The 26,658-nt window shown below is 54.1% G+C and overlaps 1 long non-coding RNA gene across 2 annotated transcripts; it reads right to left on the bottom strand.

The window, feature by feature from the left end:
- Positions 1–24,858: 24,858 nt before the first annotated feature.
- On the bottom strand, positions 24,859–26,657 carry LOC109787521 (uncharacterized). 2 transcript variants are annotated; one of them, XR_006669960.2, is made up of 3 exons: positions 26,272–26,657; positions 25,688–25,812; positions 24,859–25,171 (listed from the first exon to the last, which is right to left on the bottom strand). It is a non-coding gene; the product is annotated as an uncharacterized lncRNA (long non-coding RNA). The 2 variants fall into 2 exon arrangements; XR_005768699.3 differs by having other exon boundaries at positions 25,688–26,657.
- Between the last annotated feature and the right edge of the window lies 1 nt (position 26,658).

Genomic DNA, 26,658 nt, shown 5'->3' with positions numbered 1-26,658 from the left:
ACGTTGATTCTCAACCTCACTATGAAATTCCTTGAACTTTTCAAAGGTTTCAGACTTATGTTTCATTAGGTAGACATACCCATATCTACTTAAGTCATCAGTGAGAGTGAGAACATAACGATATCCTCCGCGAGCCTCAACACTCATTGGACCGCACACATCGGTATGTATGATTTCCAATAAATTGGTTGCTCGCTCCATTGTTCCGGAGAACGGGGTCTTGGTCATCTTACCCATGAGGCATGGTTCGCACGTGTCAAATGATTCGTAATCAAGAGACTCCAAAAGTCCATCTGCATGGAGCTTCTTCATGCGCTTGACACCAATGTGACCAAGGCGGCAGTGCCACAAGTATGTGGGACTATCGTTATCAACTTTACATCTTTTGGTATTCACACTATGAATATGTGTAACATCACGTTCGAGATTCATCAAGAATAAACCATTGACCAGCGGGGCATGACCATAAAACATATCTCTCATATAAATAGAACAACCATTATTCTTGGATTTAAATGAGTAGCCATCTCGAATTAAACGAGATCCAAATACAATGTTCATGCTCAAAGCTGGCACTAAATAACAATTATTGAGGTTTAAAACTAATCCCGTAGGTAAATGTAGAGGCAGCGTGCCGACGGCGATCACATCGACCTTGGAACCATTCCCGACGCGCATCGTCACCTCGTCCTTTGCCAGTCTCCGCTTATTCCGCAGTTCCTGTTTTGAGTTACAAATATGAGCAACCGCACCGGTATCAAATACCCAGGAGCTACTACGAGTACTGGTAAGGTACACATCAATTACATGTATATCACATATACCTTTGGTGTTGCCGGCCTTCTTGTCTGCTAAGTATTTGGGGCGGTTCCGCTTCCAGTGACCACTTCCCTTGCAATAAAAGCACTCAGTCTCAGGCTTGGGTCCATTCTTCGACTTCTTCCCGGCAACTGGCTTACCGGGCGCGGCAACTCCCTTGCCGTCCTTCTTGAAGTTCTTCTTACCCTTGCCTTTCTTGAACTTAGTGGTTTTATTCACCATCAACACTTGATGTTCCTTTCTGATCTCCACCTCTGCTGATTTCAGCATTGAATATACCTCGGGAATGGTCTTTTCCATCCCCTGCATATTGAAGTTCATCACAAAGCACTTGTAGCTTGGTGGAAGCGACTGAAGGATTCTGTCAATGACCGCGTCATCCGGGAGATTAACCCCCAGCTGAGACAAGCGGTTGTGTAACCCAGACATTCTGAGTATGTGCTTACTAACAGAACTAGTTTCCTCCATTTTACAGCTGAAGAACTTGTCAGAGACTTCATATCTCTCGACCCGGGCATGAGCTTGGAAAACCATTTTCAGCTCTTCGAACATCTCATATGCTCCATGTTTCTCAAAACGCTTTTGGAGACCCGGTTCTAAGCTGTAAAGCATGCCGCACTGAACGAGGGAGTAATCATCAGCACGTGATTGCCAAGCGTTCATAACGTCTTGGTTTTCTGGGATTGGTGCTTCACCTAGCGGTGCTTCTAGGACATAATCTTTCTTGGCAGCTATGAGGATGATCCTCAGGTTCTGGACCCAGTCCGTATAGTTGCTACCATCATCTTTCAGCTTGGTTTTCTCTAGGAACGCGTTGAAGTTGAGGACAACGTGGGCCATTTGATCTACTAGACATATTGTAAAGATTTAGACTAAGTTCATGATAATTAAGTTCATATAATCAAATTATTCAATGAACTCCCACTCAGATAGACATCCCTCTAGTCATCTAAGTGAAACATGATCCGAGTTTACTAGGCCGTGTCCGATCATCACGTGAGACGGACTAGTCAAGATCGGTGAACATCTCCATGTTGATCGTATCTTCTATACGACTCATGCTCGACCTTTCGGTCCTCCGTGTTCCGAGGCCATGTCTGTACATGCTAGGCTCGTCAAGTCAACCTAAGTGTATTGCGTGTGTTCCGAGGCCATGTCTGTACATGCTAGGCTCGTCAACACCCGTTGTATGCGAACATTAGAATCTATCACACCCGATCATCACGTGGTGCTTCGAAACAACGAACCTTCGCAACGGTGCACAGTTAGGGGGAACACTTTCTTGAAATTATTATAAGGGATCATCTTACTTACTACCGTCGTTCTAAGCAAATAAGATGCAAAACATGATAAACATCACATGCAATCAAATAGTGACATGATATGGCCAATATCATTTTGCTCCTTTGATCTCCATCTTCGGGGCACCATGATCATCTTCGTCACCGGCATGACACCATGATCTCCATCATCATGATCTCCATCATTGTGTCTTCATGAAGTTGTCACGCCAACGAGTACTTCTACTTCTATGGCTAACGCGTTTAGCAACAAAGTAAAGTAATTTACATGGCGTTATTCAATGACACGCAGGTCATACAAAAAATAAAGACAACTCCTATGGCTCCTGCCGGTTGTCATACTCATCGACATGCAAGTTGTGATTCCTATTACAAGAATATGATCAATCTCATACCTCACATATATCATTCATCACATGTTCTGGCCATATCATATCACATAGGACATGCTGCAAAAACAAGTTAGACGTCCTCTAATTGTTGTTGCAAGTTTTTTACGTGGCTTGTATAGGTTTCTAGCAAGAACGTTTCTTACCTACGTAAAACCACAACGTGATATGCCAATTTCTATTTACCCTTCATAAGGACCCTTTTCATCGAATCCGTTCCGACTAAAGTGGGAGAGACAGACACCCGCTAGCCACCTTATGCAACTAGTGCATGTCAGGCGGTGGAACCTGTCTCACGTAAGCGTACGTGTAAGGTCGGTCCGGGCCGCTTCATCCCACAATACCGCCAAAACAAGATAAGACTAGTAGCGGCAAGAAGAATTGGCAACATCTACGCCCACAACTGCTTTGTGTTCTACTCGTGCATAGTAACTACGCATAGGCCTGGCTCATGATGCCACTGTTGGGGATCGTAGCAGAATTTTAAAATTTCCTACGCATCACCAAGATCCATCTATGGAGTATACTAGCAACGAGGGGAAAGGAGTGCATCTACATACCCTTGTAGATCGTGAGCGGAAGCGTTCCAATGAACGGGGTTGATGGAGTCGTACTCGCCGTGATCCAAATCACCGATGACCGAGTGCCGAACGGACGGCACCTCCGCGTTCGACACACGTACGGAGCAGCGACGTCTCCTCCTTCTTGATCCAGCAAGGGGGAAGGAGAGGTTGATGGAGATCCACCAGCACGACGGCGTGGTGGTGGAAGTAGCGGGATCTCGGCAGGGCTTCGCCAAGCTTCTGCAAGAGGGAGAGGTGTTGCAGGGGGAGAGGGAGGCGCCAGGGGCTGTGGTGCTGCTGCCCTCCCTCCCCCCACTATTTATAGGCCCCCTGGAGGGGGGGGCGCCGGCCCTGGAACCCATCTACATGGGGGGGGGGGCGGCGGCCCAGGGGGAAGGGGGGTGGCTTCCCCCCCAAGCCAAGTGGGGCGCCCCCACCCCTAGGGTTTCCAACCCTAGGCGCAGGGGGAGGCCCAAGGGGGGGCGCCCCAGCCCACTAAGGGCTGGTTCCCTTCCCACTTCAGCCCATGGGGCCCTCCGGGATAGGTGGCCCCACCCGGTGGACCCCTGGGACCCTTCTGGTGGTCCCGGTACAATACCGATAACCCCCGAAACATTCCCGGTGGCCGAAACTGGACTTCCTATATATAATTCTTCACCTCCGGACCATTCCGGAACTCCTCGTGACGTACGGGATCTCATCCGGGACTCCGAACAACTTTCGGGTTTCCGCATACTAACATCTCTACAACCCTAGCGTCACCGAACCTTAAGTGTGTAGACCCTACGGGTTCGGGAGACATGCAGACATGACAGAGACGCCTCTCCGGTCAATAACCAACAGCGGGATCTGGATACCCATGTTGGCTCCCACATGTTCCACGATGATCTGATCGGATGAACCACGATGTCGAGGATTCAATCAATCCCGTATACAATTCCCTTTGTCAATGGGTATGTTACTTGCCCGAGATTCGATCGTCGGTATCCCAATACCTTGTTCAATCTCGTTACCGGCAAGTCACTTTACTCGTACCGTAATGCATGATCCCGTGGCTAACTCCTTAGTCACATTGAGCTCATTATGATGATGCATTACCAAGTGGGCCCAGAGATACCTCTCCGTCATACGGAGTGACAAATCCCAGTCTCGATCCGTGTCAACCCAACAGACACTTTCAGAGATACCCGTAGTGTACCTTTATAGTCACCCAGTTACGTTGTGACGTTTGGCACACCCAAAGCACTCCTACGGTATCCGGGAGTTACACGATCTTATGGTCTAAGGAAAAGATACTTGACATTGGAAAAGCTCTAGCAAACGAACTACACGATCTTTGAGCTATGCTTAGGATTGGGTCTTGTCCATCACATCATTCTCCTAATGATGTGATCCCGTTATCAATGACATCCAATGTCCATAGTCAGGAAACCATGACTATGTGTTGATCAACGAGCTAGTCAACTAGAGGCTCACTAGGGACACGTTGAGGTCTATGTATTCACACATGTATTACGATTTCCGGATAACACAATTATAGCATGAACAATAGACAATTATCATGAACAAAGAAATATAATAATAACCATTTATTATTGCCTCTATGGCATATTTCCAACACCCTGTACCAGCTCATGAAGAAGACCACTCACTTTGAGTGGAACGATAAGGCAGACGAAGCATTTCTCCAACTCAAGAAAATATTGACCACGCCGCCTGTTCTGGCTGCTCCGGCTGCTAAGGAGCCCATGCTCCTCTATATCGCCGCCGCCAGCCGGGTGGTCAGCATAGTCATGGTGGTAGAACGCAAATAAGACGGCAAACATTGCCACTCCAGAGGCCCATGTATTACTTAAGCGAGGTGCTGTCAGCCTCCAAGCAGAACTACCCCCATTACCAGAAGATGTGCTAGGGCGTGCACTTTGCCGCCAAGAAGCTCAAGCCATACTTTCAAGAGCACCCCATCACGGTCGTCTGCACCGCTCCACTTGCCGAGATCATTGGAAGCCGAGATGCATCGGGCTGAGTGGCCAAGTGGGCCATCGAGTTGGCCCCCTACACCATCTTCTATCAGCCTCGCACCGCCATCAAGTCCCAAGCACTGTCCGACTTCCTCATCGACTGGGCCGAGACCCAGTACTTGCCGCCACCACCCAACTCCACCCATTGGCAGATGCACTTCGATGGCTCGAAGATGCGCACCGGTTTGGGAGCCGGCATCGTCCTTACCTCTCCCAAAGGCGACAAGCTCAGATATGCATTGCAAATCCACTTCGCCGCCTCCAACAACGTGGCCGAATATGAGGCGCTCGTACATGGGCTCCGGCTGGCCAAAGAACTCGGCATACACCGGATCCGGTGCTACGGCGACTCGGACTTGGTGGTCCAACAGTCATCTGGCGACTGGGATGCCAAGGATGCAAATATGGCCAACTAACGCTTCCTCGTCCAGCAGCTCAGCGGATAATTTGAGGGGTGCGAGTTCCTTCATGCGCCACGGAACGACGACGAGCAAGCAGATGCCCTGGCACGGATCGGCTCCACCCGGCAAGCCATACCAGCCGGCGTCTCCCTTCAGCGCCTCCTCAAGCCGTCCATCAAGCCTTCGCCGGAATCAGAATCCATCTTCGTGCCGGCTGCTCACGGAACATTCGGATCCGACTCGGGGGCTATAGCAGGTGGCACAGGGACTTCGGCAGGCGGCTCGGGGACTGCAGCAGCCGCACCCAGCCCGGGGACTCCAGAACTCGGCCCGGGGGCGGCGGCAGTCGGCCCGGGGACTTCAACAACACAGCAAGCGACGGCCGGCTCCACCCCGCAACCTCCCAACCCAACCACCCTAGTTGCAGTGGCCATACTGACAGTGGAAGAAGTTGCAGCAACATCATGGGTGCAGCCCATCCTCAATTTCCTGGTGAATAGAGAGCTGCTGGATGATGAGATCTCGGCCCGACAAGTGCAGCGTCGAGCAGGAGCCTACGCTATAGTAAACAGAGAGCTTGTCAGACGCAGTGTGACTGGAGTTTTTCAGCGCTGCGTAGAACCAGAAAAGGGAAAGGCAATTCTCAAAGATATCCACCAAGGCGAGTGCGGCCACCACGCGGCCTCCATATCCCTTGTCGCCAAAGCTTTCTGCCATGGTTTCTTCTGGCCGACTGCTTTGGAAGACGCCAAGGACTTGGTCAAACATTGAAAGGGATGCCAGAAATTCAGCTCGAAGCAACATCTGCCGGCCTCTGCACTCAAAACCATCCCCTCACTTGGCCCTTTGCCGTGTCGGGACTGGACATGGTGGGACCATTCAAGACAGCACGCAGCAGCATGACCCATCTACTTGTCGTCGTGGACAAATTCACCAAGTGGATCGAAGAAAAGCCAATCAAGAAGTTGAACGGCCCGACTGATGTGACCTTCATTGCAGATATCACCGTCCGGTACGGTGTACCACACAACATCATCACCAACAATGGCACAAACTTTGCCAAAGGCGCCTTGCCCCGTTTTTGCGTGATGCAGGGCATCCGACTGGACTTAGCGTCCGTTGCCCATCCGCAGTCAAACGGCCAGGTCGAGTGAGCAAACGGCCTCATCTTGTCCGGCATCAAGCCCCGACTGGTCGAACCTCTGGAGCGCTAGGCCGGTTGCTGGATCGACGAGCTGCCGGCCGTCCTCTGGAGTCTGTGCACCACTCCGAACAAGTCAACCAGCTTCACCCCTTTCTTCCTAGTGTACGGGGCCGAGGCCGTCATCCCAACTAACGTCGAGTTTGACTCACCTCGCGTCACCATGTACACAGAAGCGGAGGCGAAGGAAGCACGAGAAGACGGGGTTGATCTGCTGGAAGAGGGGCGGCTGTTGGCACTCAGCCAGTCCGCCATCTACCAGCAGAGTCTGTGCCGCTACCACAGTCGGAAGGTCAAGCCAAGATCCTTCCAAGAGGGAGACCTTGTGCTCCGGCTGATCCAGCGAACAGCCAGCCAGCACAAGCTCTCGGCCCCTTGGGAAGGCCCCTTCATCATTAGCAAAGCCCTGGGCAACAACTCCTACTACCTGATCGATGCACAGAAGCCCATGGCATGCAAGAGGGACCACTCTGGCAAGGAAACAGAGCGCCCATGGAATGCAAAACTCCTTCGAAGATTTTACAGCTGATGCAGTATGTACCACACTACCTTTTGTATTAAGCGCTAAGACATCGGGTCCCTCGAGGAGCACACGAGGGCTACCCTTTTTTATCTATATAATAAGTATTATGCCTATGAATGTGTTATTTCATTCTTCAGCCTGGCACCGTGTTCGAGCAGTCGGCCCGGGGGCTTGCCGCCTTGTATTATGTCAGTGCTACCTGCAGTCAGATAAGTAATGTGCCGGCATCTAAGCCCTCTCTTTGTCGGCGTTCTGGGGACGGGGGTCCCCAGACTTGCCTGCCTGCGGCCCACTGCGTGGCTAAGCCAGCAGGCCGTACGGCCCATCTTCATCAACAAGGCATCCAAGACCCTCGTGAGGGTCCAAGACTCGCGAGGCGGACGACACAAGACCTCCTCTGGAGTGGCCTAGCCAGGTAGGCTCACGAAGAGCGGAGATATCAAGGCGAGGCAAGCCACGACGAACGGCACCAGGCGGGCGCCAGCGCGCGCAGCGTCCTTATTTCCTCTTTGGTGCTAAGGAGGCCAGCGCGGGCGAAGAGTACCGAGGCATCAAGCAAAGGTTGCCATATTGGTGCAACGAGACCAAGACCAGGAGGACGGCAAGATGGAGGTCATCGTGGAGCCCAAGACGGCGTCACCACCAGGGCTTTTCGCAGGCGAAGACCGCTTTTGTCAGGATAGCTTGTACTAGTTGCCCCCCTTCAAATTCGCCCGCCATTGTTGGCTCCCTTCCCGCTCGATATTTGGGAAGAGGACCAGGGCCTCTATAAATAGGACTAGCCACCACAGTAGGAGGCAACTGATCCCGAACTGGTTTAGATCATCCTCAACTACACAAGCACAAGAACACCTCAACCTCAGGAGGCTGTTCTTCCCTTGTACTGTTCATCATCAGCCCAAGAGGCAATCCACCACCACCACACTGGAGTAGGGTATTACACCACAACGGTGGCCCGAACCAGTATAAACCTCGTGTCTTTCTGTGTTGCGAGTTCGTCGAGTTCGTCCGCGAGATCTTAGCGAGCTAGAGCGTAGATCGGTAGGAGGGAAAGACTTCGCGCGCACCCCAGTGTTCGAACCTTAAGGGTTTGTCGGAACCCCACATCCGACATTTGGCGCGCCAGGTAGGGGTGCGCCAGAGCTTCTTCTCCGCCAACCAGCTCGCCGACGCTCCCCAGCCATGATGTCAGGAGATCCAAGGGCCGGCTCCGACCGCTGGGCAGCCTGGCCAGCCCGGGCAGCGCCGCCTGCCCATGAAGGTCTCGACCCCGCACTCCAAGCGGCACGGGCGCCGCCAAACCCCACCGGGTGCGGGCAGCGCGGCCAGGCGTCGTCCACCCTCACCCCACGACAGGTACGAGCCACGGTAAGAGCAGTGAGCCATGCCACAGCAACGGCACCGCACTCACGGCGGGAGCAAGAAAACATGCAGGCAGCGCTCACCGTGGCAAGGGAGCTGCTGCGGTGCAGGCTGATGGAAAGCGGCCGGGACATGCTGCTGGAACGTGTTGCCGAGCTGCTGGATGCAGCAGCGTCGGGAGCACCACCCTTATGCTATCGGCTTCCTCCCCAGGCCACTGCAGGGCTGTGCGGCGAACCTCACCACATCCGCGCGCCATCAACTACGCCCGGGGGCTTCATCAACATCAGCACGGCCGTCGGCGTAGGGGGCTCCGACTCCCCCGTGCCGCCCTCGACAAGCACGGGCACAAGCGTCGCCCCCATGGTCCCAGCCGGATGCCGTATTGTCATCTCCAGGACGCCGCCATGGGCGGAGCAACATGGAGCGTGGGGCACCACGGCTAGGTGTTCGGGGTGACGGCCCCGGAAGCCTACGTGCCCCGCATGATGGACCAAGGGTACGCACCAGAGGATGACCCTAGCTCGTTCATTGGAGAAGATTGCGAAGAGGAGGCGCTAGGAGCCAAAGCCTTTCAAGAACCGACAGAGAACCACGACAGTCGCACCGGCAACAACAACTACAGGGTACCGCTAATCTCTCAGGAACAAGCTTATGCTAACCATGGGCTGCAGATGACTCAGGTTGCAGCGTCGATCGACGACCCTGGCACGGCGGCACCCGTTCCAACAACGGAGACACGCTGGGGGCCGCTAAGAGGGAGCCAGGAGCAAGGCTCCACCCCGCGGCGCGCGACGCCTGGTGACACCCAGAGGTAGGCCCTCTGCCTGGGAGGCCTCGACAACCCTTCCCTCAGCAGAGGACCTGTGGTCGCCGAGGGAACCGCTGGCGTCCTCTTTCCCTCCTTTGTGTCGTCCTGGTGACCGGTCGGCTCAGAGGAGGTCAAGAGTGGCGCAAGGCGGGGCCCTCGTCTGGTGATATGAAGCAAGGCTGGTACCTGTGAAGAAGGCCCAGTGCCTGTGAAGCTCGCCGCCCTTGACACTCTCACGTAATAATGAGTTGGGGCTGTACACGCCCCGGAGTCTCAGGGGTGCTGGCCTCAGGCCCTGGGGCTCCCTCCCACGCCTAGTGGCAGCACTTAGCTCCGCGCTGGTGAGAAGACTTGAAGACCAGAAGACTAGACTAGGTGCCGGACGCGACCTTTTGCTTTGGATCTCTCTTTCTGTAGCTTTGCTTTCTGGATCTGGATTTGAGTTGAAACCGAATTTTTATCGATGCGTGCGGGGGGAGCCTTTTCTTGTTTGCGCAATTTCTTGCCTTCTGGATCTCGTTTTGACTGGGACTCATGTCCGTCGCCTTTCCCTCACGAGCTCCTCGCGAGCGGGACTGCGCGAAGCACGCGCATACCAAGCGCGCGCTAACACTGCAACTGGTGCTCACCTCTCATGGGGCCCCTTCTGACGGGGTGGCGAGCTCCGCAAGGTTCTCAGGAACTTGACATGTCGCAGCCCAGCTCAAAGCTGGCGCTAACTAAGGTAAACCAAGGCAGAAAACTCGCATCAGGATTCACAAGTTCACGAGGACACAAACTCACATCACATGGGAAAGTAAAAATTGCAATTTGCTTACATGAGGGGCTCCCCCTCTCAAAATGCTCTTACAAGTTTTGCGAGGGCCGCGCCCGAGTTTGTGCGCAGGATGAAATGGCAGGAGAACAAGGGATCAGCCGGAAATGTCGCTCGCTGCGTCACCCGCGGATGCGTCACTCGCGTCGTCGTGGTCTTCATCGGCATCGCTGCCGCCATTAGCGACGCCTCCGTCGCCGTCGTCAACCACGTCACCTTTGTCTGCAACGACCACCACGGCGTCATCCTCCGAAGCGAAGGCCCTGACCAACGCGTCCACATTGTCCTCAACCCAGCGCGCTAGGTCGCCCCGGACAGCCGTGGGTACGGGGGCGATGGCGGCGTCAAAATCAAAGTTGGGGTCGGCATTCAGGAGGTGGCTGAAGACACGGGAGAAAGCTCGCTCGAGCAGGCGACACCCCCTTTCCTCCACAAGCTGGCGAGCTCTGGCTGATCGAGCCTCCAGGCGCGTCACCACCTCGGTGAAGAAGGTCAGGTGGCTGGCATAATCATTTGAGTGAGGGGTCGGCGCCTCCACGTCGCAAATATGGCCCAGGGCGATATTGGTCCTGTTCCGGAGATCCTGAAGAATAGGGGCATGCTCGCGCTCCAGCGTTCGACGCTGGAGCACCTCCTCCGTGTTTTGCCTCGCGACGGCCTCTGCGTCATCAACCCGCCTTTGGAGGGAACGCAGCTCGCCGCGGGCGGAGGCCAAGTCCGCCTGCACCATAACCAGGGCGGCGGCTGTGGCTTCCGCACGCCTCTCAGCCTCATCCAACCTGGGCCTGAGGGCAGCGGCCCTGCCTTCATCCTCCACGCCCCCGAGCTTCAGCTTCAGGTCGTACCTACCCTCCAGATATGCACGAACCTCGGCCACCCGGCGATCAACCTCCTCCTCGACTCTAGCCTCGCGAGCCCTGATGGCGTCTTCTTCATAGGAAACTTGACGCTCCCTCGTCTCCAGTTGCTTGAGCTCGCGGCTACGCTCCATGGCCTCCATGGCCAGTGCCTCCTCACGCTTCCGGACCTCCTCTTCCTCCGCGGGCGTCCCCCTCAGCGACGCAAGAGCGGCCCTGCGCGCCTCCACCTGCTGCTCAAGAGACGCGCTCCAGGCCTGGAGCTCCCACGCGCGCTTCTCCGCAGCCTCGCAGCGGCGGTCAGCCTCGCGAGCCTCTTCCAAGGCTCGTGAGCGGGCTTCATGGGAAACCTTGAGAGACGCCTCGGCCTTCGCATTCTCAAGGTCATGCTGATAGCAGCCGAGGTTGATGGCCACCTTCAGCTTGCGCCGCTCCTCCGCCAACTGGAGACCTTCAGCCTCAAGACGCGAATCGACACTCGCGAGCTCTTCACCAAGTCGACGCATCGCGCCCATCGCCTCCCGGAAGAGCTCGTGACGAACCACGCTCTGCCCGAGCTCGAGCCCGAACGCTCTGCCCACCTCGTCCTCCGCCGCGGGGGCTGCGGGCGGGCACCAAGTGGTGCGCCCCCTCCAGGCAGGGGGTTGGGGGCTGACACCGAGCCTGACGTCAAGCAATCCTCACGAGGAGCCCAAGCCGACAGGGGCTGGCTGCTTGAAGAGGAGCCGAAGATCGAAGCCAACAAATTGCCGTCCAAGACCAGCGGAGGAGTCTTGGGCACGCCTGCCAAGCTCCACGCCATACCAGCGGGGAGGAGCGGCAAGGCCGCAGGTTCAGCACGCCAGGAAGGCAGGAGTGCCCCTTCAACCAACCCTGCTCCAGGGGCAACGAGCGGACTCGGAGCGCTCAAGGCCGATGGGGGAGTCAAGGAAGGACGAAGCCGTTTCTTAGGAGGCGCAACCGCCTCGACGGAAGGAGCCCTGAAGAGCTGACGCCAGGAGACGAAAAACAGCACAGAAGGAGCCACAGCGGTACGATACTTACACGTCAACGGCAATGTACTTCCTCCGCTTCAGCGGCCCAAAGATGTTGCTGCTGCTGGGAGATCATTTCCTCTTGCGGAGCTCTTCGAAGTCCACACAAAGACGGCCGAAACGCTAGACGTGACGGCTGGTGCGCAGCGGGGCCGAAGAAGAGCTCGGAAGAATATCTTCAGGGGTGCCCGGTTGCGGCAAACAACCGGCCACCGTTTCACCACGACCTGCCGAGGCTCCAGGAGCCTTGGCCTCGGGAGTCGCATGCAGCGTCTCCTCAGCAACCGACGCCTCAGGAGGGGAGTGGCAGGCTCCTGAGGACGATGCCCCAGGATCACCACTCGGCACGTGCTCCTCCGCACTCGAGCCGCCGGCCTCCGCCGGAGCTCGCCCACCTGCACCGTCACTTGGGGCGAGCTCGGCATCAGGGGCAAGGAAGGGAACCATGACGATGGGGTTCTCACGAGGCCCCTCCAGGCCGATCGGCCGTGGCCCCCATTCATCGAAGAGAGGCATGTTCTTTACAAATTCATCCTTGTTCTTGCAGCAGTACAACAAACAGTTCTTCCCAGGCAGTTCGGCCGGCAAGGGGATGCCCGTCAGGACCTTGAGCACTGTTTGCCGCGTCCCGAGGAGGAGCCCACACTCCTGGAACCTCATGCGGTCCTGGCTGCTCAGCAAGGTCCACATTGGGCGAGAATGGCGCTGAAGCGGAGCGACCCGGCGTTGGACGAATTCCTTCACCACCATCGGCGCAGTTACGCCGCGATCCTTCAGCAGCCTCAACCTGAGCTAGACGTGGGCAAGGCCGGGGCTCGTGAGCCGCTGATAGCTCCAGCCGGAGTTAGGAACAGTGGGCCCCGACGGAGCCTGGAGCAGAGGACTGAGCACGCCGGCATCAACGAACACCCATCGTGTCCGGAATTCGCTCATGGGTGGAGGAAGCTCGAAGTCGATCCCCTCGCCCGCCGTCGCAGCCACGGCATGGAAGCTCACGCATCCCGAGCTTTGTTGGGGGTCGATCAGATGCAATGAGAAGAAATGGCGAAGGAGGGCCACAGAAGGGTATATGTCAGCCATGGCTTCACACACGAAGGCGAAGACGGCGAGAAGAGTCACAGACTGAGGGTCGAGATGCAGCACGTGTATCTGATAATGCTCGAGCACCGCGTTGAAGAAGGCGGAGAAGGGAGGAATCAGGCCAGCCCAGAGGGCATCTATGAAGATTGGGACCTCGGTGGCCTCCTGAGCCGTGCGAGTGCGAGACGCAGGCCAAGCCACCGTCTCCCCCACTCATTGAAGCTGGAAGCAAGCATCGGGTGCACCTTGTCCATGGCCTCATCGTTGAGCACCCGAGACCGGCCGAGCGCCGGCGCAAAGGACGGAGGCGCAGCTGGCAGAGACAAAGGTCTCTTCCCCTTCTCAGCTTGTTTCGGCGCCATGGCGATGGAGTAGGCGGCGAGCAAGTCAGATTGGAGAAGAGAAACAGAGTCTCGAGGAAGCAAGGGAATTGGGGAAGCAAGGCGCAGGCGACGGAGGAATAATTGTGTAGGCCGCAGGGGCCGCATAGCCAGGCAGATTCAAAGGCAGCGTGGGGAAGCGGAGACGCCCACGTCCAATCAACCGCCACGCGTCGACCGAGGCCGCAGGCTTTTGGGGCCCGCGGTGCTCTGAACTTGACCCTTGGCTTCACTGCGAAGCCAAGCCCGAGCGCACCTTGGGCCCGGGGGCTACTGTCGGCGTTCTGGGAATAGGGATCCCCAGACTTGCCTGCCTGCGGCCCACTGCGTGGCTAAGCCAGTAGGCCGTACGGCCCATCTTCATCAACAAGGCATCCAAGACCCTCGGGAGGGTCCAAGCCTCGCGAGGCGGACGACACAAGACCTCCTCTGGAGTGGCCTATCCAGGCAGGCTCACGAGGAGCGGAGATATCAAGGCGAGGCATACCTCACGAGGCTCTCGTGACGTGAGCCATGACCAATGGCACCAGGCGGGTGCCAGGCGGGCGCGAGCGCGCGCAGCGTCCTTATTTCCTCTTTGGTGCTAAGGAGGCCAGCATAGGCGAAGAGTACCGAGGCATCAGGCAAAGGTTGCCATATTGGTGCAACGAGACCAAGACCAGGAGGACGGCAAGACGGAGGTCATCGTGGAGCCCAAGACGGCGTCACCACCAGGGCTTTTCGCAGGCGAAGACCACTTTTGTCAGGATAGCTTGTACTAGCTGCCCCCCTTCAAATTCGCCGGACGTTGTTGGCTCCCTTCCCGCTCGATATTTGGGAAGAGGGCTAGGGCCTCTATAAATAGGACTAGCCAGCACAGTAGGAGGCAACTGATCCCGAACTGGTTCAGATCATCCTCAACTACACAAGCACAAGAACACCTCAACCTCAGGAGGCTGTTCTTCCCTTGTACTGTTCATCATCAGCCCAAGAGGCAATCCACCACCACCACACTGGCCCGAACCAGTATAAACCTCGTGTCTTTCTGTGTTGCGAGTTCGTCGAGTTCGTCCGTGAGATCTTAGCGAGCTAGAGCGTAGATCGGTAGGAGGGAAAGACTTCGCGCGCACCCCAGTGTTCGAACCTTAAGGGTTTGCCGGAACCCCACATCCGACACTCTTGCCACAAGCCGCAGCTCGCAGAGCGACCGTCCAGCTGGCAAGAGTTCAAGGCAGGAAACGATGCCCACATGAGAAATGGCTAAGGACAAAAGCATCTACATAGGATAAGCCGGCTTCCCGCCTCACCAACCGGCTGCTGAGCAGCCGGCCGACTGGTTTCTTACTTAGCTTGCTACGTTCCAGTTGGCAAAAGTAGTTGCCCTCCCAACATGGCTAGGTACTTGACCCAGCCACAGTCCGCAGAGCGGCTATCCGGCTGGCAAGACGACAACCATGGGAGGGCGGTAAAGGAAAAAGGCCAAAGAACAGAAATCAAGAAACGTCGGAACTCGGCAAAAGCATAACTCGTGCGAGCATTAATTTATATATCAAAAGGCCCTTGGCCAGCATTCAACGAAGTTTGAATACACCCCCAGCGGGTGGAACTGCGCAAATTTAACAAGTTTGTTCAAAGAAACTACGAAGCAGGAAAAGTTAAAGATAAAACTGGCCGCCTAGGCTAGGGGAGCAGTAGGCGGGTCCGGCAGGTTGGTGGAGTCGGCTGCGCCGGCTGGTGGAGCGGTTGGCTGGCGTGTCTCGGCTTGGTCGCCTTCAGCAGCAGTCGACGTGCTCACTTGCGACTCGTTGCTCGAGGCGCGATCGAGCTGAGGCTGGCCATCCACTCCGACTTCCCCATCCACCCCGTCCTCCGGCACGTCGTCTTCGCCATCCTCGCCCTCCTCGTCCTCACCTTCGTCGCTGGAGGTGATCTCCTCCATCAAGTCCTCGCCATGAGCCGGGTTCAGCCCGAACCAGTTGGGCGACAGCTCGACACCCTCCTCGTCCAGCTCGGGGATGAAGTTATTGGTGTTGGTGTACTCGGCAATCGCCGCCGCACGCTGAGTAAGCTTAGCTGCCACCACCGCCAACTCCCCAGTGGCCTCCAGCCAGAAGGTGGCCAACTGGTCGAGGTTCAGCCTGGGATACCAGGCCTTGATGAATTCCATGGCCCTGTGTGCACCCGCCCGGGCCGAAGAGCCTTTCCACGCCTCAAGACGGCCAACTGCCACTTCCAGCCAGTCGGCAGTTCGACAAGGAGTGTGCGGAATGTTGGCTTCTGGCCAGAGGGCGGACATCACCTGGGCTCCGACGTGCTACAGGCGGCGAAGCATTCGATGAGCCGGCTGAAGGCGTGCCTGGATGGCGAGAAGCTGCTCGTTGAGGGTCCGAGGCACGTTGGGCGCGATTTCCGCGCCTTCGCTCCTTCGCTTGTCGCGGCGTGCCTCGATGGCCTGACCGGCGGCAACGGCGTAGTGAGGGAAGAACTCCGCACAAGAAGAAAATATTAGAAGCCAGAAGCCGACTTCTGCAGCAGTCGGCGGCTGTTCAAAAGGAAGAGGCAACTCACCGTCGATCATGTCCTCGATATTGCCATAGCCATCGTTCAGCGCCTTCTCCTTCTCGGCCCAGCTCGAACGCTCAGTCTCGAACTCGGCCAGGAGGCTGGCCTCGCCGTCCTTCGCTGCCTGTACGCCAAGAGACATACCCGAATGGCTGCGCGCGTCGCCAAGAACTCCTTTGTGTACTGTTGTAGGGCGGCGCCTTGGGCCTAAAGATGGGCCTGGACGTCATTCCCTGCCCGATTCAGCAAGCCCGTCCCGCCCCCAAGAGTCCACCCTGGTGGGGCGGCGCTGCTGGCCTCGGCATCAGGGGCCGAAGAACTTGCGGCCCCAAAGTCCAACGGCCTTGGCGCGGACGCCGCCTTCTCCGAACGATGGCGCCCTGGAGTGCGGACCACCGGAGTCGAACCCACCACCAACTCGTTGTCAGCTGGTGGCACCGGTGGCACTTCAGGCCGACTGCCTTGCGTGTCGGCACTCGGCGCTTGCAGGGGCACCTCCGCCCCTAAGATGATGACGTCGCCCCCTCCCCTCTCCATGACCAGCTAGTCATTGCTGGCTCCCCCAGTCGGCGCCGGGATCTCGGGCGCGGGTGGCGTGGAGCGCAGTGGGATGACAAGTTGTGGAGCCTCGCTATGGGCCACCTCCGCCTCCTGCGCCTTGGCGGTCGCGTCCGCCCGCCCCTTGGCCGTGGCGTCAGCCTGAGCTTTGGTGGCCGCGTCGGCTTCATCCTGCGCCGTCTTGGTAGCCGCCGTCTTCTGTCGCTCCGCCTCCTCCCGCTCCTCACGTGCCTCCTGCGTGTTCCGCTCCGTCGCCGCCTGGAGCTTGGCGCGCGGGTCAACACGGCGGGTGTTGGCGGAACCTTCCATCGCCCCAATCACGGAAGCATACTCTGACCGTTCAACAGAGAGCGGGGCCCTATTCAAACAAGGAAAAGAAGAAACTCAGAAGGAGTTTGCAAGAAAGAAGAAAAAGAAAGCGCAAGAGATAGCAAACACTTACGAAAACACTGTGGGCGGCTGCTTCGGGGCCCTCTGGAACTGGGCCGCCTTGGCGGCGGCCTCTTGCCGTCTGGTCACAGTGGTCGTGTTCCTGGGCTTTTTCCGCCAGCTGCCGAAGAACGGTGGGCCGGCTCGGCGCTTCAGCGCGCCGCCTGGCGAGGTCGGCGCCGCTGAGGAGCTCGCGCCCGCCCTATCGACGCCCTGGGGGCGGAGCGGCTCGGCCTCCTCGTAGTCGTTGGGCCAGTCCTCGACGCCTCCTCCTCTGGAGCCGCCTGCTCCGCCACCGCCACCTGTGGCGTCGTCTTCTTCCAGGGCGGCCGCCCCCAAGTCGGGGTCGTCCGCGTCACTCACTGACTGGTCCGGCAGGTACTCCTGACCCTGTTCCAGGGCGTCGGCTGCCAGCTGGGTTGTGAAGATTTGCATCGTGACCGACTGATTAGGCGGCAAAGCAGAACCCGACAAATAAAGAGAAAAGAATTGAAGACTCACCGCGGGCAGCGGGAGTATGGTCGCTTGCCAAACTGCCACTCTGCTTCCAAGAGCTTGCAGTTCGAGATATAGTTCACCAGCTGGGCCACTTCCGGGTCCGCATCTCCTTGGTGCACATAAGGCACGGGTCTTGGTGCACGCTCATCCGGCTGATCAAATGAGGCCGGCCTTGAAGAGGGAGCACCCAGAGCACCACGAAGGCGGTCAGCAAGTCCGACCCCTTGAGGCCCTCCGACTCCGTCATCTCCTTGAGCTAAGCGATGGCGGCGTTGGAGGCGGCCGACAGTGTCCTCGGCTTGAAAGTCCAGTTGGTGCGAGGTTCAGCCGGCGGGCCAGCTGTATAAGCCGGCAGGTTCATGAAGTCGGCCGTCGGGTGGACATCCTTGACATAGAAGTAAGATTTTTGCCACAGCTTGACTGACTATGTCAAGCTAATGGACAGGAAGCTATTCCCGGAGCTCGAACGTCGCACCGCGATGAAGGCTCCGCACTAGGCCGCCTCCCCCTTGACGGCGGTGCCGAGCTTGGTGTAGAAAGGGTGGGGAGAACGCCAAGGTAACTCTTGCAGAGAGTAATGAAGGCGGGCATCAGCACCACCGTGTTCGGTGTGAGGTGGTGTGGCTGGAGGCGATAGAATTGGAGGAAGGAACGGAAGAAGCCGCTAGCCGGCAGGCCGAAGCCATGAAGGAAATGCGACCGGAAGACGACGCGTTCGCCGTCTTCCGGCGCCGGTGTGATCTCCTTCTCCGGCGGGGCGCATACCTCTACATAGCCCGCGCCAGGCAGCTGACGCGTTTGGCGAAGGAAGGAGAGGTGGTCGTCATGGACATTCAAGCCGTCCCAGTCGCTGGCACGCTCGCGCGCCATAAGAGCTCGAGCCGACGGAGGCATGGCGCGGTCATGAACGCGCAAGACCGTGGCGGAGCGGCGACGCTGCGGGGAAAACGGGCCTGGCGACGATGGGCTGCGGCAGCACTTCGACAAGATACGGAAGTGCGGAGGCAGCGGCAAAGAGAAGGAAGGAGAAAGGAGAGGAGGGCGTGCGTGCATCTGCCACCCCCTCCTCCCCCTACTTATAGCCCAAGCGTCGGAGACGAGGAGGCGAGAACGTGGGAGGTCATGGGATTAACTGCGCCCACGATCCCATGACCCCGCAATTACCGTGATGTAACGGCGTGTAGTTACTGCGCACAGAGTCCTAACCTTCCGCCTCGGCCACAGCGGATCTGCCCATTCGCCGAGGCACGGTAGTTGTGGGCCCCAGCCTGCAGCAACGTCTTGTCGCACGCGTGGGCCGGCAGGCTGGCCCGGCTAGCGCTGCATGGCACGCAGGTAGCGGGCGGCAAGCCTGGCACCCGGCTGGCGTGCCATCTGGCTCCAGCCACGACGCTTCAAAATCACCAGGCGGCCGACCTGGTCTTGATCGACTCCTGACAGTCGGCACTCCGGAAGACGGATGAAGCAAGATCAGCCAGACCACTCGGAGTAGGAAGCCGCTAAGGCTCCTAGGCTCTTTCAGCCGCGGCACCCCACCAGCTTCGGGGACTACTGTCAGAGTAAATGACCACAGTTAGCCTCATCAGCCTCCCATGGTATTTCAAGACATCGGGGCCGGCTGCGCCCCTCAAGAATCAAAGGCAGAAGGCCACCTTCCTGGAGCCGGTTGGTCCAAACGGCCGGTTGCTAGGAGGCGGCAAAACTCAAAAGACAACCGCCGAGTGGGCCGACTCCTAGCAGGCGGCCCCTCGTGCCCTCGAAGTTGGCACCCACATAAACACGACGAGACGGGGCGTGGCTACAGTGCAGTCTGCCACCCCCGAATCCAGGGTGGAGCGTGGCTACAGTGCAGTCTGCCACCCCCGAATCCAGGGTGGAGCGTGGCCATAGTGCGGCGTACTGGGCGGACACCCCTCGCCTGGCGCGGCACTGTTGCCACGCAGCCCATGACATCACCCGCGGCAGAGAAGGCCATGCTCCCACGACGGACTGTCGGTACGGCCTACAGGCGGCGGGTCCCACCTGTCCGTGAGAAGCTAGAAGATGGCGAGCCTTGATCAGCCGCCTTGTGGGGAGGCCGACTCCTGACCAGGCGGCCCTCCCCCTCCCTTGGAGTCCGTGCGCCATTAATCAGAAGAGACGGGGAGTGGCTACAGTGAACGCCCATCAAGCGGCGGGACTGTAGCCACGCTCCCCCCGACAAAGCACACATCATCAGTGGCACGGCTACAGTACTAAGCAGCCGGCAAGACCCGCCAGCGGCGGGAGCGGCCTGTCGGCCGAGTACGAGACAGCCGGCAGGACCCACCAGGCGGCGGGCCCACCTGCCGGCGGAGAAGCCGGCGACTAGAGACGCTGACAGTCGGGTCCTACCACCCAGCCAGATTACCATTGTGCCCCTGGGGGTAGGCCTATATAAACCCCCCAAGGCACCCATGCAAAGGGTTCAGCCCTTGAGAAACTACACACACCACGTAGAGGGAGGAGTAGAGCCAGCCCTGCCCTTCTTCCTCCTCTAGCCAAACAACTCAAGGAGCACTTGTAGTCACTTGTTGAGTTAGTGATCATGCGGAGACCCCGTAGAGCAGGAGAGCCCCGAACCTGGGTAAAGTGCACCGGCGTTCGTGTCTACGCCTTATCTTGTTTCCACGCATCGGCGACGTCTTACTAGCTCCCACCAAGATAAGCCATCCTTTGGCATATGTCGCCAAAAACTCCTGACACACGGCAAGTTGATGCCGCTCCATGAGAGCATGCCAAGTTTCATGAAGTTCAGACGAGTTTTGGATTTACTAGAATTTAAAAACCAGGTATCTCAATGTTTGCGGCCGAGTGACAGTGGCAGGGTGTTTGACATTCATTCCCATTTCTTGCATGGGACCTAAGCATGCACCCAAGGACAAAGATTTGATTTTTCAACCAATTTATATGCACTGGAGCATGTGCATGTAGTTCAAATTTGAATTATGCACATAAATGCATTGAAAACTCACTTAATGCGTAAAAATGTCCAAACGAACCCTGAATAATTCCAATTCTTTTATGACACATATATATTTGCATGTTCACTACAGACAAAAGGTCTAGCAATTCAAACACCATCGATGGCCACTGTGACCCCATTATGTAATTCAAATCAAGACAAAAAATCAAGTAGATCCCACACTGTTTATTATAATCAACCGTGTGAGATGCAGCACACAGTATCTTGGAGCACCGTTGGAGTATAGTACGCATACGGCTTACACGAGAAGGTGCCATGGCTACAGTCCACAGCCCACTCTGAATAAGGGACCGTGTCTGATGACACTTTGCGCGCCAGTTTTTTCGCCGAAGCGATTCCAAATTTTCGGCTTCCGCGAAAATATATTCCTCCCCGCCCCCTCCCCTTAGCAAAAGCCACATTTCCCCTGTTTCTGCCTTCCTTTCCAAGTTGAAACCTTCACTCCTTGCTTGCAGCGCCGCCTCCTTGCTGGCGACCCTCCTTCACGCTGCTCGGCCTCGCCTATCCAGGCAGGTAATCCACACCCGACCCGCATCCTCCTCCTCCTTCCACATCCCACATGCCCCGACCGCCGGCGCGAGCGCGGCACCTTCCACCCAAATCACCGACCCCTCCACCAAATAAGCGCCGGCCTAAGCCATGGTGCACACAGTATAGCTAGGATCTCAAGGAGAATTTGGCAGCAGAGAAGCAAATCGCGGCCGCACGCCCGGATGAGGTCGCGATGGCTGCCATTCGTGCCGACCCCAGATCTTGGAGGAGCACCTCGCCGTCGATGCCACCGATGACGCCTCGCGCGCCGACACCACGACGTGGTTGGCTGATTTAAACGACAGTTTGTGGCGTTTTCTTGAGGCCACCGTCGGTGCCTTCGATGAAGACTATGAGGTGTTTTCTCAGCGTGCACGTGCTTACCTCATCTCGAGAGCCAGCAGGTTGGTGCCCGGAGCGGCTCAGGCAACTCACCACTACAAAAAGGGCACCCACGATGCGGAGGCCTCGCCCTCTTCCATGTCCAAGGAGCCAATCGTCATTGATATCTCTGACAATGAGGAGTAGCTTGTCTTATTAGCTCACTATAAGGACCCATGTTCAGTTTGCTAGCTACTGCCTCTCCTTAAAAAATTCTAGTGAATTGTGCTATCTACTTTTACCATGCAATCTTTTGCTATAGTGTATATGTTCTATATGTCGTGCAATGTGGTGTTTAGTTAACGGCTTGGTTCAATTATGCAAATGTGATGTTCAATTCTTCAGGGTGCAATATTTCCAAGTTGTTAAGCATGCTTGGTTTGGTTAACTATCTGATCTTCTATTACGAGTATGTTATATTGTGCAATGTGGTGCTCAGCTAACGTTTGGTTCATTTGTTGTGGTGTTTAGTTAACTGCTTGGCTCAATTCTACAATGCGATGTTCAATTGTTGTGGCTGCATTCTGTTATTGTATACCATGTGAGAAATAAATCAAATTTGGCTGTACTAAATACATGAGAAACAAATACGATTGCTATATTTCCAAGTTGTTAAGCATGCTTGGTTTGGTTAACTGTCTGATCTTCTATTAGGAGAATGTTATATTGTGCAATGTGGTGCTCAGTTAACGTTTGGTTCATTTGTTGTGGTGTTCAGTTAACTGCTTGGATCAATTTTGCAATGCGATGTTCAATTATTGTGGCTGCATTCTGTTATTGTATACGATGTGAGGAATAAATCGAATTTGTATGCACTTAATACATTAGAAACATATACAAGTGCTATATTTCCTAGTTCTTAATCATGCTTGGTTGGATAAATGGGTTTTCCATGTGGCTTGAATTAATCTGATGAATCTGCAATGTGCTTATTTATCATCAACATATTTTACTAATAGCATGCGAACACTTACTTATTATGATGACTAACTACCTTATATGTGTTGCACGGAAACAATGGGAAGCACTGAGGTTTACAAGATGGTACTAACTATTATACCTTGCCTTTTTTATTCCTTTGCCCCATTTCCAATATAGAGAAGATATTTATGCACATCCTTGTTTTCAGGGTTCACTGATGATTACCTCTCAAACCACCTCTGTGGTCAGGAGGCGAGGAAAGTTTTCATACAACACCCACGGTTCAATATTGAAGTGTTCCTGAAGAGGTCGAAGGATGGACGGTCAATCATCCACAGGCACTGGCCTAAAGTTGCAAAGACCTTCAACATGAATGAAGGCTCAATATTCGCCTTCGCTTCAGCAGTTTTCAGATGAGATGCATCTCTCTATGTACCATCTATGATGCTAATTTCGAAAGGTTCTAGATGTTGCATGTGAAACTTGCTGCTGGTGCAGTCGTGTAATGGGGTAGCTGAGTGCTGAAGCTATATCATGTTGTACTCCGATGTATTTCAATTATGAAATCTTGCGTCCTTAATATGGAAATGGAATATATTATGTGCTTAATATGAATGTCAATTAGATTAGTAAATGGATTATTAATAATAGGGCAATTAGCCCGCTAATTGGTTCCTATTGCAAATGGTTATTGAGAAAACACCGTGGGCGATGACCTCAGGCAACGCACACAGTTTCTGGGAATAAACCGTGTTGGATCAATGAACAATCACACACGACATTCTCTTGAAAACTGTTTGTGTTACGCCACCTTGCACAAACATTTTCCTTGGAGTGACTGTGTGGGATGTATATACGAACGGAAACGTTTAGCGGTGATTGACTGTGTGGGATGTACTTACGACCGGAAATGATTTCGCCTGTATAATTATATTTTTTAGCACTACTATACGTATTTCTGTATTTGAGTGCTCACTGGTCGGACACGAACTCATTTTGCCGAGCGTGTGTGCCAGGAGGGCATATCCCCGACGGTTTCTGGGTCGTGTGGGAAGGACCCCCTATCGGCCACACTCACTAGGTGACGGTTTTGAACGCCGTCGCGGAAAGGGGTTAAAAACCATTTGTATAGCACCGACGTGTACCAGTGAAAAGACACATCCATGACATTTTGGGCCGAACGAGAATTTTTTTCTGTCATGCTTATGACACTTCTATGACGATAATTGTTACAAAACCCAGTATCATCATAGATGTGGTGGGATCCTACTTCTATGACAAAAAATCATGAAAGAAAATGGGCTTTTTATCCTGGGTGGGCCAGATACGCAGCTGCATGACATTCTTTGGGCCGTCCATGACGGAAAAAACCATGGTAGAAGCGAGGGCGAGGAAAAAATATCGGGGAGTTCCCTATTACGGTGGGTGGTTGGGGCCGAGCGATGCACTGTGGTTTGCGCGTTTCTCTCGTGTACGCGCGTGTGTGCGAGGCGTTGGCTATCTGAACCTAGAGCAATAGGACATTACTTAACCCAAGCGATCAATCCCTTGGCTGTTAATTGAACCCGAGCGATTCATTCGCTGCTGACCAAACCCGAGCAATTCCTTCACTGCTGCTGCTAACTAAACCTGAGTGATCGATCACTATTGCTGCTTACTGAAGCCGATCAAGCCCCCGTGCGAGACGTAGCCAGCCGGTGTTGGGTTGCCTCTTGATGAACAGTGACTGTTGCTACCGTGCATGCGGTATGTAGAACGAGTCGAGACGTGGTGAGTCGAGCCGGTTGGTTGGCTGTGGATGAACAGTTCCCGGTGGGGGTTGGATGAACAGGACCCCGTGGTAGTAGGCCGTTGCCGCTGGATTAATAGGACCCTGAGGAGGCCGTCGCACGCCAGCCGGTTGGGGGTGGATGAACAGGACCACTACAAGAAATATGTCAATTTGTGACCCTCACTATTGGCCGTTGAAAGGTCATAGTTTTTCATTTGCGACCTTTTTGTGACCAAAAACAGAAGGTCAAAAGTTGGCGGTCATAAACTGAAATTAGTGACCTTCTTTGTGATATGTAAAAGGTCATTGGTTCCATGACCAAATTTTTGGTCACTAGCAACCTCCTCAGGCCACGTAGGCATCCAGCGTGGCAAGCTGATGTGGCATAAGAATCAGCCCGGTCCGATTCGGCCTTTTACATGGGCCGAGCCCAACAATTCGGCCTTTTTAATGTATATTTTTTCTATGAATTTTCTCTAGCTACATGGGCCTGGCCCAACAATTTGGCCTTTTTATTTTCTAGGCATGGCCTTTTGCGGTCCATTTCATTTTTATTTTCGAGGGTTTTTTGCAGTCCAGTTTTTAGATGGGTCCCAATTGTCAGATTTTTCCTGGCAGTGGATCCACATCGCTTTTTAAGCAGTATATATCAAACAGAAAGAAGAAAAGAATATGAAAATCTTCAAATAACAACCAAAATAGGTTTATTACAATATATTCTGTACAGAACAGAACATGTGAAACTCCATACACTCGTTCACATCACAACAACCAGTTTAACCTACAAATATTGCATGCCCAGGAACTTAAAACTTCACGTACATAACCATACAATATTCCACACAATCACAAATATTGCGATTGAAAAATAAAACGCTCTGCCAAGTTAAAGCTAGCTACTCTTGGATACCATGGAACATGCTCTTCAACATAGGAAGAAGTCATCAACGGTGTTCTATCAACAACACAAGCTCCATTCACCTACAAGAACAGAATGGAATATCAAGTACTTGGATCGTTCAAGCAGATTACAACCAACATATATATGTAGAAGTACATCAAGAAATATGATGGAGCAATCGGACAACAAATACATTAAGTAAACAGCCCAACCAATGAGTGATGACAACAAGCAAAGAGTATAAACCCAGGTTTGGACATAAATAGTGTCAACTCAAGCAGAACATAATAAGGCAGTAAACTCAAGCAGAACATAATTAAGCACGATGAAAGGGACCATCCAATTAAATTCCTTTCTTATCTTCTTCAGTAAGGACAGGCAAAACATCCCAGCATATCTCAAGTCGATGAATTATTCTAGCAATAACCAAATTAGAAACATCCCTCGTTGTTCCATTTAACCATACTACAAGATTGTAGAAGAATCACTCTTGGTGAATCAAATCATAACAAATCGAGCAATAGATACAAGAGGCACATCAGGCCTAGCCATTTTCGTTTCAGTAATTTAGAAAGAGGGGCGATGGGGCACAGAACCTTGAGGCCCTTTTATGGGGTTGTGTTTGATGAAGGTTGCCCTTTGGGGCGGCAGCTGCAGCTCCGCCAGATGCAGCAGCAGCACCTCCAACCGGCATGACGGTGGCGACATCACAAATGGTCACCTGTGTGACATTTCAGATCATCATTACATAATTTTATTTATTTATTCAAGACACAAGCAGCAAAGATAGTGTCTATCTTCGCATATAGAACCGAGCATAGATTTACAGCACATCAATGATTCAAGTAGTTCAAGACTTAATTACTTTTTCAACATCAGGGTAAGAGATATGGAACAGAAATGGACAAATGGTGCCTATTGAGTGAGAGCAAGCAATATAAAGGGGCACAACTATGTGAAACTGTTATCAGTATTGTTTCAAAGTTTACTGTGGCATATTTTTCATGATCAGTATGACTTCTTATAAATAATAACCAATAGTACTGCCGCCAGATGAGCTGCTTATACATAACGATAAGTCAACTAAAAACTACGTAAAGATGATGATAGGCCATCTGATGTCTCAGTATTTCCCAAAATAATTGAGCTCAGGTTCAACATGGGATCAGCATATATATACCAGGATTTGGTGCGAGAGCATGGCATACAAGCGAAACGACATCACAGTGTTTTTGGCAACGGCAATGTGCCGTCTGATCCCACTAAGAAGACTTGTTGTCATCCTGATGATGAAAAAGGAATAACAGATTCCTGAGGGCACGTGAGCAATCATTAGAGAGCATCAAATTTGAAAATCAACACTAACTCGTATAATACTACTTGTTCATGTACTTGTACTAGTGCAGGATGACTCATTGTCCTACTACTGCCTATTCCGGTTTCTTTCAAGTTGGGAAATAACTGAAACTACTCATCATTCATGAACATACATATGTAATCTTAATCTATGAAACACTGAAATTACTGCAGAAAGAACTACTGTAATGAACCATTCATGAAATAGTGG

This window comes from Aegilops tauschii, chromosome 1 (genome assembly GCF_002575655.3).
Source record: "Aegilops tauschii subsp. strangulata cultivar AL8/78 chromosome 1, Aet v6.0, whole genome shotgun sequence".
Classification (NCBI taxonomy): domain Eukaryota; kingdom Viridiplantae; phylum Streptophyta; class Magnoliopsida; order Poales; family Poaceae; genus Aegilops; species Aegilops tauschii.
Note: the sequence above shows the minus strand (reverse complement) of the source record. Positions and strands in the feature narration are given on the sequence as shown.